The 14,943-nt window shown below is 29.8% G+C and overlaps 1 protein-coding gene and 1 long non-coding RNA gene across 3 annotated transcripts in view; one reads left to right on the top strand and one right to left on the bottom strand.

Annotated features, from left to right (window-relative positions):
• The window catches only part of LOC105736593 (uncharacterized), a 62,104-nt gene extending 53,384 nt beyond the window's left edge, over nt 1-8,720 (bottom strand). Inside the window, exons 1-2 of the long non-coding RNA XR_015294253.1 lie at nt 8,265-8,720; nt 8,111-8,183 (exon numbers count right to left, since the gene is read on the bottom strand). This is a non-coding gene — a long non-coding RNA (uncharacterized LOC105736593). The remainder of the gene's footprint in view (nt 1-8,110; nt 8,184-8,264) is intronic.
• Nucleotides 8,721-9,310: 590 nt separating this feature from the next.
• dpr1 (defective proboscis extension response 1) overlaps nt 9,311-14,943 on the top strand; it is a 226,592-nt gene continuing 220,959 nt past the window's right edge. The window contains exon 1 of one of the 2 annotated variants that reach the window (XM_086914594.1): nt 9,311-9,449. The gene's annotated coding sequence lies outside the window, so the exon portion shown is untranslated. The remainder of the gene's footprint in view (nt 9,450-14,943) is intronic. The other variant, XM_086914593.1, reaches the window with a different exon arrangement.

The raw sequence follows: 14,943 nt of genomic DNA, 5'->3' as shown, positions 1-14,943 counted from the left end.
TTACATCGAACTGGAAACTTTTTACATCGCGCTGATAAATTTCTAATTTCCATATTTTACTTTGATCCACCATGATATGATCTTTCTGTGCAAATACACAGACTATCGAGTGTGTAAGTAATTGCACAGGAATGATGTAGTGCTAGGTGTCGTAGATTACATCCGGCCCATAATCAAAATTTATTGAAAGTAATCCCATTATTCAATGGACATCGTAAATCAACCATCTCCTCTGCTTGCTTGTTCCGACAAGCTGTGAAATCAGGATCCCGATATTCGGCCGGAATAATTCGTCAACTGTCCAGAACTCTTTTGATACAGCTCCATTCGCGGAACAGCAATTATTTTGTTGCAACAATTTTCTATTTTAAATTGCGTCCACAACTTTTTTATTTTGTTACGCGAGATCATCTAACCGATATCATAACATCGACAAGTGATAACGATTTAAAGAAAATGAAAATCACGTTTGATATAAGTAAAGATTGAAGTTATATTACAAAGAAAAGAACGACGTTATACTTTCTTCGTTATCGATATTTCAATTAAGAAATTTAAATCAAAAGCAGGGGCAAATAACGTTAATGGAATGTAAATTAAGCGTGTTACGAATATCAGTAGCAGTACACAGTGTATGCAAATTTGCCTCCCACTATACTCGTGCTTATTAGTTCAAATTATAGTTGTGCGGGAATGTTGTCGTAGCGACACGATTCACAAATAACTGATAACTCTGCTGGTGTATAGAAAATCAAACAACGGAATTAATGAATTAATATAATCGATACTATTTTCGAATACTTATAAATATGCAAGAGAGATATTTAAATTTTAATAGAATCCGATTCGCGTCGATATATTTTCTATAGATTCTACTTACTATACATCAGCAGAAGTTTGATGATTTGAGTTTTCTTTTGCACCCTTGTTCTACAATTGAACCGAAGAATTCTCTAAAATAAATATTTAAATTTTTTTACTACTACTTCCTATATAATATTCGATCGCAAGGAAATGAAATCTCACGGCTGATTTTTCAAAGAAACCCCTTCGTTCGATCGAAAATTTCCAAATTAACGATCGATCCAGATTGAAATTTCCAGTTAGATAAAATAGTTAGATAAAAATAGATCTGTCTACCAACGTACAAAAACCTATTCTAAATTCGCTGCTATCATTCGACGATCGAAAAATCGAATAAATCTTCATTTTCCCTCGCTTAATACACCGTGTCGAATAACAGTGAACAGAGTTCCATTTACCACTTAAAGTGGCAACGAGGACAGGCATTTTCGCCGGCTAGCACGTTGGCTGGCGCTGGGTTTATTGACAATTTTAACAGAAATTTCGGGGGGGGAGGCGTGTGTATTCGTGAGTAATGAGAAGCGCGAGTCGGAGACAAGATTAGAACGATATCTCGCCAACTTAATCTCGTGAGCCACAATTTCCCCTTTAAGCTTGTCACTGCTCATCGGATAAAGTTCACGCGATTAACGGGCAGACACGATCAAGAGGTGCTTGAACGCGCGGATAGGCCACTTTTAGGCGACTTGTCCCGAAGAAAAGATTTCACGCGAGACGATCGATGAACTTTCGATTTGAATGTAAAGACGATTATAAAGTTAGAATCATTTGCTCGCAGACACCAAAAGTAGACTATGACATATCTGAGAGAAATTTGCTTACAAATGTCTTCTTCTTAAATATAATTTTTAATTACACTGTGATAGAATGCTTCGTGCTTAAACGTAATGTAACGTAATATTGGAGAGAGAAGTCGATTTTGCGTGTAAAAAATTTTTTTGTTAATTTAGAATTATCTACCAATAAAAATCATATTCTGAAATTTCAATTATCAGGGCAATGACAGGGCAATGTTCATTTCATATTTGCCGATTTAGATCGAAATCGTGAACATAATTACTCGTAAATCGTTTACCTAATTGACTTCTATTGGTCCCTATTATCAATTATTGTTAGAATTATTGTTGCTCGCGAGATACCAACTTGCTAGTCAATATATGGGGCATATTTCATTTTATTAGTCGACCGTGAAACATTCTGATTAACATCGTACTAGAATCAACAGAATTATAATGGAGAATCGCGTAATCAAACCGTAGTTCGAATTCACGATGGAAAATATAAAAAAAAGAAATACAATTACGATACAATAATTTCGTTAAGAATTAGATGCTTTAATAAACGATGTGATCGAAGAGTAAAAAATATTAAGACGTTTTTAAACGTTTATGGATCGCTTAAGAATTGCTCAAGTATATCAATTAATCGTGTTTCAAGTCGAATTTGAAGTACAAAGATTATTCTCTAACATCTTACTTTAAAAACGAAGTGCCTCAAGTTTTCCACAACTCCACAACTTCCTTCCAGCACTCATAAGCAAATGTCTCGTTTCTCTCTTATTATATTGTACGCTACTTTGATGTCTACGAGAATCTGTTAGCATAAACAGAATAATTTTGTCTACAGAAATTCAACAATGGTTAAATGTTAGATATTTAATTCGATCTTCTAATTGTAAAACATCTATTGAAATTAGAGAATTAGAAATAACATCTAAGTCAAAGAAGCCAGATCATTCGAAATTATTCCACAGAACATTTACTGCGTTAGTCCGAACAATTTTTAAGACTATAAATTCTAAATCATTTAAGATCCCCTACTTGAGAATGATTAGGATATTTCCAACGCGGTATTAAGAATTAAAAAAATACTTTTTCCTTTTCTTTTATCAAATCAAATAAATCAGAATAACCGATACACAAAGAAATATCCCAACTCTATGATTTCCTTTATATTCTGATCACTCGAGTAGTAATTTTCCACTCGGAAAATCACCGAACGTAGCAAATCCTCCTTATTTCTTCCGAATTGTCCCCGAGTTTTCATCCCTATTGTCGCGAAAACAATGGACAACAATGGAATAAAATATCCCGTTGCGTCCACAAAAGAGAGAGATAAAAAGTAGTTCGCGCGAAACGAGCGGATCGAAAGAGGGAGGAGGATCGTGCGAGTTATACATTTATAGGCCGATACATCGGGGTCAGAGACACGAGGAAAAACAATCCCCCCGTGATTCGATCGATCGTCGAAATGGCCGAGATCGGTTGCAAGACGACCGATGATTTACCCGTGGATAAAGCTGACCGACCCAACCCGAGATCCCGGATGTTCCAGCCCGGAAATCTCAACTGAGACGTCTCGAGAGAAAAACGTGACAATCGTAATGTCATGTTTTTTGGCCATTCGCCAAGCATTCTTGAGGAAGCTCGGTGAGCTTAGCTGGAAGCATCTTCAGACGACTATCGAACGATACTTGTCATTTTTTTCTCATTTCAAACTTCTTTTCGAGGAAGGAGGAAAATCGAGGGGACGAATAAAAACGATACGAGCATTTTTTTATTTAAAATTTTGTTCCTGGGACGAGAGAGAAAAAATGTTCTAATAAATATTGGAACGTTGAAAATTGTGCAGAAAGTGAAATTAAATTTTACCTTTCTCTAGCAATCTCGTCCATCTGTTAGAAGATTAAAAATTGAAAAAAGAAGAAGCAGAAATGGTCTCTTGTTTAAAAGAGAGTTTTATTTCAGGGACGAGAGAAAGATTCTTTAACAAGGATTAAACTTTTCCGGACTATCATCGATTCCTATCTCTTTTTATATTCAAAAATTACATCCAAGATTTGATCGTTTTTCGTCAAATATTTTATCAGCCTCTTCGAGAGACAAACAATGGCCGATATCGTATATTATGCTAATCTGTCGTTCGATAATTCCTCGTGAAGGAAAGATAAGAAAGAAAAATCTTTCTGGAGAAGTCTTTGCTTTCGAATAGAAAAAAAAAGGAAAAAGTTGCGAAAAGATAAGATAAACAGCCCTTGCTTGGCCGAATTGCGAGGGCAATGGCGTCGAGGGTAATTAACTTCGTCTTTAGAGCAAAGGAAACTTAGTACCGAGAAAATAGTACAAGTTTCAACGTTACGTAAAGGAAAAGTTCGTGAAATACAAGGCACATTGGATGCACTGTGAATTATATAAGTAAGCATAGAAAAATCTGTATCCGATTAAAAAAATGAGAAAAAGTTTCCTTTTATAACAGAGAATGAATAATTTTAACTCGTTAAAAAACTTTCAAAAAAAATTCTTTTCCTAAAATTTACAATCTCAAAAATTTCACTCCATATATACGTAAAAAAGGATGATTTGCCTAATTTCAATGGTAAATAATTATACACAAGATACTCTGTATCACCGTACGTACCTAAGCTCAGTTAATTGGTTTGAGTTCAAATAATCCCTACTCGAGAAACTGCTAAATTGGAATCAGCTATTTCCACGTGAACTCCGTCTGCGCTTTCATCCATACACAGATCCAACTATAAGCCATTGGTCTCGTTCGATGTCTTGCCATTTAACCATCTATCAATTCCTTCCATTCCGCTAATTATCTGTTCGCCAAAGTACGAAACTATATTCGACCCCGCTCTCCGAATTTAACGATTCAACGTTCCATCAATCGCTCGTCGAGTGACTTTCTTAGATCCACCCTCTCGCGCGCGACAACACGTTGCAAGTGAAACCAATGGAAATTCTTGCATACGCGATGACACTTTGCATTTGCAGAATTCGACGGTTACTGTCGAACAGTAATCGCCATTCCGCGACTCATTTGTTTCCACGTATCCCGCGCTTCTATCGCGTTAAATTCTATATCCAGTTAACCTGAACTGTTTCATGCAAGTGTTCACAATTCGAGCTAGAAGTTCGAAGCTTTGAATCGTGTGGGTTAAATTAGTTATTCGTAAATCTGACGAGGGAGAGTCGCGTTAATGAAGTTCGGATTGTTTCGAAATTTCGTCACTGGGTGTTGAATTATTGTCGATTCTGATTGTATTTGTTATTTAATAGGATGATATTTTAAATAGATGCTAGTTCAACTTTTCGTAAAGAATTAAAATATATTTCGGGATTGTATTGTATTATCTTTGAATGCGATCTATCGCGTGATAAATAATCATAAATGAGAATAAAAGTTTCTGCATCTCGTTCCAAACGTGTGAATTCGAGATATTAGTAACGATCCTAATCCTAAGATTTTAGATGTGCGTTTCAGAACGAATAATTAACTCTATTTTACTCGAAACTATTCGATACAAAGTTCCTATCGATCAATTAATATGACTATAAGATGCATGCTATGCAAGTTCGGTAAATCTTGGTTCTCTGATATATTACAAGAGGTCACTTATTGAAGACGAGTTGCTAATCTTGGAGATCTTCGTGAACCGCACTACGGATAGTTATCGCCAAGTTTAGAATGCTTCTAAACTTCCGTGGTTTCTACATCACTATTCAAGAAGAACTAGTCAAGCGTTTCTCCTTGTATTTGATCTAGAGAATCACGATCGAGAAGAAAAGCATTGTATGAATGTATTCATCGTGATACTTCATATTGTATGGCTTTCACATGAAATTTTAGAGCAACATTTTACGAGTGTTCAAAAGTGTATAAGCCAAGCAATATCGTTTACAAAAAGAAAATTCTATTTGAAACGATTCGATGCATCAAACAGATCTGTATCTTCAAAAATTGATCACTAGATTATTATCAAATGAATGAAATGAAAGCCAGAATGAAAAGATAAAACGAAGTCAATTCATCTCTGTTCGACTGCAAAGGAATCTCTGATCGTGGATAAAATACAATCACGATCACCTGTCGCTCGTGTTTCTCTCTTTTTCTTTTTTATCTTTTAACACATTCGAAATTGAAACATTTAACACAAGGTAAATGGGATTTTGAAACAACGTAGTCATGTCACACATACAATTGTTTAAATTCTCAGAAGAAATTTCAAAGAAAACGACAGAAAAAAACATTTTTTTTTCTAAGAGAAACTAGTCTAACCTAATCCAAATTCTTCCTATTTCAAAGAGAGAGATTTTATTTTTTACTTTTTTCTATTACTTTGTTCAATCTTTGTTGATAAAAAAGTTTTAAGTTGATAAAAGTATTTACAGATACAAATTAACAAAGAAAACCAATCTTTATTTTAGAATTTGATAGTGATAGAGATAAATGTGAAAAGAACATAACTTGTATTGTGTAAATCAAGTAAAAGAATATAAAGAGAAAGTCATATATGATTAAATTTAAGTATCAACTAAAAAAAATTAAAAATTTTGAAGTGATTTTGAAATATTGTTTTAATTACTATGCTAAATTTTGTATAGATAGAATATAAAACATTAAAAATTATAACATTAGTGAAAATTAAATGTTTGAATTATATAAATTTCTAAAATACTATATAATGGAATCAATAAAATACATAAAAAACATATAAAATTGTGAAATTAATATAATCTTAAATATTTGTCTATTTATGTATATAATTATATAATTATTTATGTATATAAATTTCTAAAAATATACATTAGTGAAAATTAAATGTTCAAATTATGTAAATTTCTAAAATAGTATATAATAGAATCAATAAAACACATAAAAATCATATAAAATTGTGAAATTAATATAATCTTAAATATTTGTTTATTTATGTATATAATTATATAATTATTTATGTATATAAATTTCTAAAAATATACATTAGTGAAAATTAAATGTTTAAATTATATAAATTTCTAAAATAGTATATAATAGAATCAATAAAACACATAAAAATCATATAAAATTGTGAAATTAATATAATCTTAAATATTTGTTTATTTATGTATATAATTATATAATTATTTATGTATATAAATTTCTAAAAATATATATTAGTGAAAATTAAATGTTTGGATTATATAAATTTCTAAAATACTATATAATGGAATCAATAAAACACATAAAAAACATATAAAATTGTGAAATTAATATAATCTTAAATATTTGTTTATTTATGTATATAATTATATAATTATTTATGTATATAAATTTCTAAAAATATATATTAGTGAAAATTAAATGTTTGGATTATATAAATTTCTAAAATATTATATAATGGAATTAATAAAACACATAAAAAACATATAAAATTGTGAAATTAATATAATCTTAAATATTTGTTTATTTATGTATATAATTATATAATTATTTATGTATATAAATTTCTAAAAATATATATTAGTGAAAATTAAATGTTTGGATTGTATAAATTTCTAAAATACTATATAATGGAATTAATAAAACACATAAAAAACATATAAAATTGTGAAATTAATATAATCTTAAATTTGTTATTTATGTATATAATTATATAATTATTTATGTATATAAATTTCTAAAAATATACATTAGTGAAAATTAAATGTTTAAATTATGTAAATTTCTAAAATATTATATAATGGAATCAATAAAACATATAAGAAACATATAAAATTGTGAAATTAATATAATTTTAAATATTTGTTTATTTTAAGATCATTGTTAAATAAAAATGTTTTCTATTTTCATATTGAAAATCTATTCTAAAAGTATTTTTATTTTTAATCATTATTTAATTAATTTTTTAATAAATATCTTAAATATTCAAAAGTATTAAATATATTTACATGATCTAAGTTTGATTCGAATATTATTTTAAGATCTATTTTGAAATATTTAAAAAAAAAACTGTTCTTTTTGTATAAAAAAGAAACAAAAAATATTCTATATATCTTAATGATAAAAGTATATATAATATATTATATTGTTGAACTACATATATTCTAATCTATTGATAATCTATTGATAATATATTTCATTGTTGAATTGCAATACGTTCTAATATATTGATAGTATATTTTACTATTAGATTATTTTAGGTTATTTTAAGTTAATACTTTCAAAATATTAAATTTACATTAAATAATATTTGAATAATATTTGATAAATTTATAAAATAAATAATCCCTTTAATTGTAATTATCAAAATATAAAGCTACACAAGAAAAAGTAGATTAAAGATAATTGAGGTTAAAATCAAATTTATGAATAAAATATATTCATTTGTATTTTCCCATTTCTAATATATTTTAATTTGAAAAATATTATTCAAATAATATAAATTAAAGCATAAATTATAAAAAAAATGTGTAATATATACCTGTAATACAGAAGTATTCTTGTCACGCACAGAAATATAGTCTGTCAATCGCACAATGTACTACGTCATACCACTATATAAAAAGAAATTTCAGGTCAAAAATTTCGAACAATGACATTTACTTTCAAAGGTTTCACAACAGGATGTTACTTACATAGAAATGGCTGAAATAGTAGTAAAATATGGTTGCTCAAAACGAATAACACATAAATCTATCTTGTTTTTTCACTTCGGTATATTTTTTATCACTTTTAGCTTCAATGCATGCACTTAACATGAAATTAGACTAAAATACACGTTTTAAACATAGATGGGCAAAATTTAATAGTTAAAATTAAGAATAAAGTTATTTCAATAAGTTATTTTAATAATTTATTGTTTAAAATATTAAATAACTGCAAATAACTGAAGAGCCAAAAAACCAAAGTTATATGAAAAATAGATCAACTATAATAGCTACAAATAAATATTATTCAAGCACTTTAATAAGTTATATTAACTTTATTCGAAATTTTTAACTATTTTAACTATTTTAACGAAATTTTTAATTATTTTTTCAACGATAAATGCCCACTTATGATTCCACAGCACGATCACTTCCTTTAATGGCGAACTTCACGTCATTAGTCAAATCAAGTACAATTTGCAATTATTAATTAACCAATGACATGCAAGAAAAATATGTAAAATTATTTTTGTTGAAATATTTTATGTAAAATTAATTTCAGAATATGGATTATACTTAATTAATAATCAAAATATGAAAATATATGTAAATTAAAAAATTTTTATTAATATTTATTACAGAATTAGTATTTTCAGCTTAATAGCATTTATTTAATTAAAGTTGTTTAATTTATATTAATAAAATAAATTCAGACGATCATTAATAATAAAATTCAAACAACATTTATATTATACATAATTAATAAAAATTAAACGAATATTTGATACATTCTTTCCCGATATTCTGCTATAAAAATTATTTTTCATAAGAAATTTAAAATGCAAAAATTATATATAAAAATAATTGAAAAAAAAATGCTGAAATTTTCTGTATTTTCAAATATTCATATAATTTTCTCCTAATTTTTAATAAATTAAGAAAATAGACATTCATTTGGCGGGCTTTTCTTTGGCGTACTTGCTCTTGACGCATGCGTAGCGCGACATTTATTCATTTGGCATTCTAGTGTCGTCAAGCGAAGTGCGCAGTTACAGTAGTGTAAATTTGGAAAGTTTTGTAGTTTTATTGTGTAAATAGTGTATTGTTGCATCAAGAAAGCTATAAGGAGTTGCATCTAAGTACAAGGATCGTCTATATTTATTCGCAGAAGTGGTAAGTACAATAATAATCTTTAAATCTGTTAAATACGTAGCATGCTTTATACGACAATACGGAAAGACGTAGAAGCCAGGACAATTGCTAAAATCACAATAAAAAAAAGCTTTATCTCATATTTAGATTACATATACGAATGAATGAAGAGAATTATTGTAATATTATATGTTTTATTATATAGTTATATAAATATAGGCACATAAATACATACATTCTTCATTAGAGTTTAAGTAATTGATTCCTGTGCTTGTATGTAAAATAAGATGGCGGCCAATTCGAATCATACATTGAATTTTATTTTTAACGCCTCAAGCTTTATTTCGTATTTAGATTATACGTACAAATAAATGACTAATAAGAGAATTATTATAATATTACATATTTTATTATGTAGTTATATAAATATAGGCATGTAAGTATATATATATATATATATATATTCTATAGAGCTTATATAATTGATTTCTTTGCTTGTATTAATATATGTAAAATAAGATGGCGGCCAATTCGAAAACTTTGAATCTTATTTTTAATATTTCAGGATACTGTAAGTATGAGTATAAAAAATATTCGTATAATAATTATAATTAAAGCATTGAATAATATTTGTTCTCAAAAATATATCTTTTGAAATTTCAAAAGTGTAATACCATTAATTTAAATTAACAAATTTATAATAATTCTAATTAATTTATATATTTATGTAATTTTTATACTTATATTTTTTATGCTCATTGTATTTCAACAAATTTTAATTCAATATACAATTTATTATTAGTAAATAACAAAATAAATCGTATTAATTAACATAGAGAGAACATTTATTCAAATGGATAATCTTCATATTAACATTTTTTACGTTAAATTTTGATCAATCGAAGACTTTCTTTTCTTTTTTTTTCAACTTACTTCCTATTTTTCGTATACTTGGTTTATCCCATGCTTAAGAGACACGAGAATCCCTTTGAATTTTACCCATGGACCGAATGTTTTATCCCCAGTAATGCGATATTTCACCAATTCCGCGAAAGCAAAAAGCCAGAATCTCGGCTAGGAATCTTTGTTCTTTCGCCTCTACGATCGATAGACCCCTTAAAACGTATTTTTCTCGTGTCACGATATTTCTTCCATTTCATAAAAACAATTCCGAAAGCCAAAGGTTCAGGTGTGGGGGGTCAGGAACGAGACAAAAGAGGGAATATCTAGAATCCACTGTTTTTTTCGCGGATAGATCTCTCACAAATACATTTTCCACACCCAGGAAAATGACAGTGGACAAGGGAACGTGTGTGCATTGGACGCAGCGTATAATTTTCTAGTATCCAGCGGCCAATGACACAGACGCACTGGCACCAAGTTTTCCGGTTTCAGGATATCGATTAAATATAGACCAAATTCGCGGCTCGATGTATGTCCTACGATGGACAATAATTTTTCTATCGCGCAGGATGCTACATGTTAAGTAGAACATCGTTCAAACTCGCATACAGGCCACTGGCGCAGATAATAAATTTTGAGGATCGCGAGAAAATTGTTTTTAAGTCGATAACAATATAATTCGTACGAGTCGTACAATTTCGCAAAGAATTGGTGGATTGTTAAGATTATATATAATACGATATTCGAAGGAAATGCAATAAAAATTGACATTGCATATAATCGCAGCTTAAAGATGACGACATGTTTTGATAAAATTATTGTAATTTGGGTTTAATAGATATTCTCAATTATTAATAGGAATTTTCTCATCTTTTTTTTTTTAGAAATTTTTCAATATTGTTCTTTTGAACGATAAATTTATAGTTCAGAAAATAGAATAGTGTTACGAGCTTTAAAGAAAAATAGTTTTGGTATCAAAAATCGTTGATGTAGAAAATATCCACAATAAATATGGATAGTCGTGCCTTGAGATAACTGACATGCACGTGTGGTGGTTAGAATATAAAATATTTTTTAAAACCCAGATACAATGATAGAGAAAAGAATAAAAACTTTTTCTACTTTTATCGAAACATCAAAATAATAACAATTATAAATGTAATTCTAAATAACAATAGGGATTAATTAATAGAAACAAATTAACAGTAGTAAAAGTTATAATCAGTTAGAACAATAGCATATAGAATTCATTGAAAGGAAGTTATCTCTCAAGCAGAATTCAGTCAGCCAGAAATAGAATTATAACCCAACATTTAATTATAATCCAATTAACGTCTCGTAAAGTAATATATTGAATACGAATATATTGTACAAACGAAAAACCTCATCATCAAGCCTTATTCTTTGAATATTATGTGATAATTTTTCACATATTTTAGAATCATACTTTTATCCAATAAATAAAGTCATAATAGTCTTTTTATTTAGAATTCTCTTACACCTCCGTGAATTCTTAGCGTATTAATAATCCTTTTTAATCCTTTTTCTCCAAACATCATCGACATTCCAATATTCGAATCGAAAATTTTTTTTAAAATACCCGGCAAAAATAATTTTTCCACGACTTGCGACACGACAGAACGAACCTATCCAAAATTCGTCGAAAACGATCGAGAACGGGAATCCAATCCGAAGGAAGATCCGTGCCATTTCACTTCCCTGTGATTCGCGTATCTTCCGTAAATCGCGTTATATAATTTCAACCGTGTTATGAACTCGGGATCGGAATATTGAACAACAGGCGGGCATTTTTAATTAATCCCGGCAAAGCTCGTCCAACTCGATATAATCTCGAGCCGAAACGCGCTTGTTTCCCGTGGAAAATAATAATAAAAGGAAACAATTTTTCATTTATATAGATCGAGATTCGACTCGCGATCGATCTAATCTCTCATTCGCTATTCGCAAGTCCCTCCTTTTATCCCTTCGAAAAGCGTTTGGAACACGCGGATCATTCTCTGTGCAAAGCTAGGGAAATGGAGCGAAATGGCAATCTGCCCGTTTGGTGAAAAACGTTCCGGGCATTCTCGTCAAAAAAAAAAAAAAAAAGAAAAAAAGAAAGGGAAAAAAGGGTATCGGCTTCTCTTTTTCTTCGTCGCGTCATCACGGTAAACAATGTTTTGTGAGTTTTGGTCCCGGCCAAAATCAATTCAGAACCGTGCTTAAACCGATTCTTTTCATACTTTCTCGTTAATTTTGGAAACAGAAGAGAATGCCAGCTTTCGAGGCTTTCATCACCATAAGAGATAGAGAGAGAGAGAGACACGGTGTCGATTCACTTCATCCTGTTTTATTTATACGTTGAAACGAATTGCACGCGGTTGTGAATCGTCTCTTTCAATATCTTGATGTTTTGTATCGTTTCCAATGCATTGTATTTTTTTATCCGGGAACAAACGTGTTTCGAAAGGTTTCTTATTTACGTATTACTCGAATCGAGTTAGTCGACTAATCCTTTTCGAACAGGCATTCATCGCATGGAAAGGCCTTTGTTCTTTTCTTTTTTTTTTTTTTTTTTTTTTTTTAGCTAAAATAAAAGCAATAATCATTCTCTTCTATTTTCAAGTTTGAACACACTTTTACGCGGTATTTTATAAAGACTTTGCGTTCCTTTTTATCCGTGATCTTACTTCCTTTTAGTTAACATTGATGAAGTAATTAAGTGCCTTTCTGGCTACTGAAAGGAACGTCCATCAAAATTTTTAATATAAGAATTCCTGGTTTTGACACGTGCAATTGTGAAATAGAAAGGAAGGGGATGTCCGTGAAGTATGTCTGTGAATATCAAATTTTTTAATCCTACGAGATAAGAATTTGACGATAAGAAATAAGTTTTTCCATAATTAATTACTTTCTCTGTATAAATATAAATTTGTACATGATTTAAAATCACATGAAATAAATTCGAAACAAAAATTTTATAAATACTAGTTTTAGATATTAAATTGGTACTTTTCATCATATTAAAAATATACTTACAATACAATAAAATGTACGTATTTCTCTTAGAATTTTCATTACGAAAATTTTAAATTAAAAAGAACAATCAAAGGATTCGAAATAAAGTCATCCGTTCCTTGCAGAATTTGAGCATCTCGAATGATACACTTTTAAAAAAGATTAAAAAGAGAAGATTCGTGAAAGAGGTCAGAGCACAATGAACTCTTTTGACACAATAGGAAGTGAATAGCATCGATCACATCTCGAATTTCTAACAGCGGTAATCCCCTTCCTTATATTTTTCTCCGTGATTTGCACAATGGAACCTGTTACCTGCCCCGTTTCGCGCGAAAGAATGCGCGATGAAAGTCGTGTAGATGAGGTGGAATGTTAAGGAAACGCCGAACAATAAAAGTGAAAACTTTTCCAATTTAGATGGATCGCGTGCAGACAGAAATCTGTCTTAAAACTCGCGTTTCGATTAATCTTTCCAACCTTTCTCTTCAAAATAAGGTTAAATGATTCATTCGGTTGGACGATCAATCTTATCAACCGTGGATTATACTATTCAAATGTGTTTCACGATTTTCCTTGCTCAATTGTTCATTTTTTTGCTCCTGTTAGATAAGAAATTTTTAATATATTTGAAACAGTAATTAACACATGAATTTAAAGCATCTTTATAGCATATTCTTCTTTTTATTCTTAGATATGATAGAGATTTAAAATGTGAAAATTTAATCAAAATATCATTCTAATGTGTCGACTGAATCTTGATCGATCATTGATTCGTTCGAATAGGAAAAAGAAAAAAGAAGGGAAATTTATACTCGGCGAATATTTCACAATATTTCTTCCCTGACAAATGAAATTAATAATTAAATAAAATCGAAATAAAGAATACGTTGCGCGAACAAGGATAGACGTGATTATTATATCCGTAATAAACACCTGTATGCAACTTCCATCATTCTGTCAAGCGAATCCTTTTTTTAACGAAATTAACCTCGAAAGGTATATCATTAACCGAAGATAAGTGAAAGAAAAGAGCATGGGTATTAAAACGTGATAATAACAAACAAAACAGTGGTTGGAATATGAAAGGGTTGACGTTGAAAAACGCGTCGACGAGAATCTTATCTCGTAGCTTAACAATATTCCGCATCGAACGGTTAATTAAAACAAACCCTGTTACGTGACCTGAACATTTTAACGAGCAGTAACCAGACAATGAAAGAAACGAATTTTATTTTAAAACATACTACCATTCTTCCACCTAGTTCTTCAAACACGATCGATCCGTACAAGCGGACCCTCGGCGATTGAGAAGGAAACCGAGTTTTCGACTTTTCTTTTTCTCATTTTTACATGGAAGAAGAAGGAAAAAAAAAAAAGAGAAAAACACGCAATTAGCGGGAGTCATTCGAATATCGAACACGGGACAAATCGGCGCAATTTTCATTTCACGGCAAAATGGCGCACGAGCGCGCAATTTGCAATTATAACGACGCTCTTAATGTTCCTTTAATTTTATCTTTTAAACGAATAAAAATAACACGGGGGAGGGAGATGATTTTAATGACGCATATACAGTGAATGTATAATGATCGGA

The sequence above is a fragment of the Apis florea genome, unplaced genomic scaffold, assembly GCF_048593485.1.
Source record: "Apis florea isolate Af1SG1 unplaced genomic scaffold, ASM4859348v1 contig_3696_pilon, whole genome shotgun sequence".
Classification (NCBI taxonomy): domain Eukaryota; kingdom Metazoa; phylum Arthropoda; class Insecta; order Hymenoptera; family Apidae; genus Apis; species Apis florea.
The sequence above is the reverse complement of the archived record's forward strand: the minus strand, read 5'-3'. Positions and strand labels throughout refer to the sequence as shown.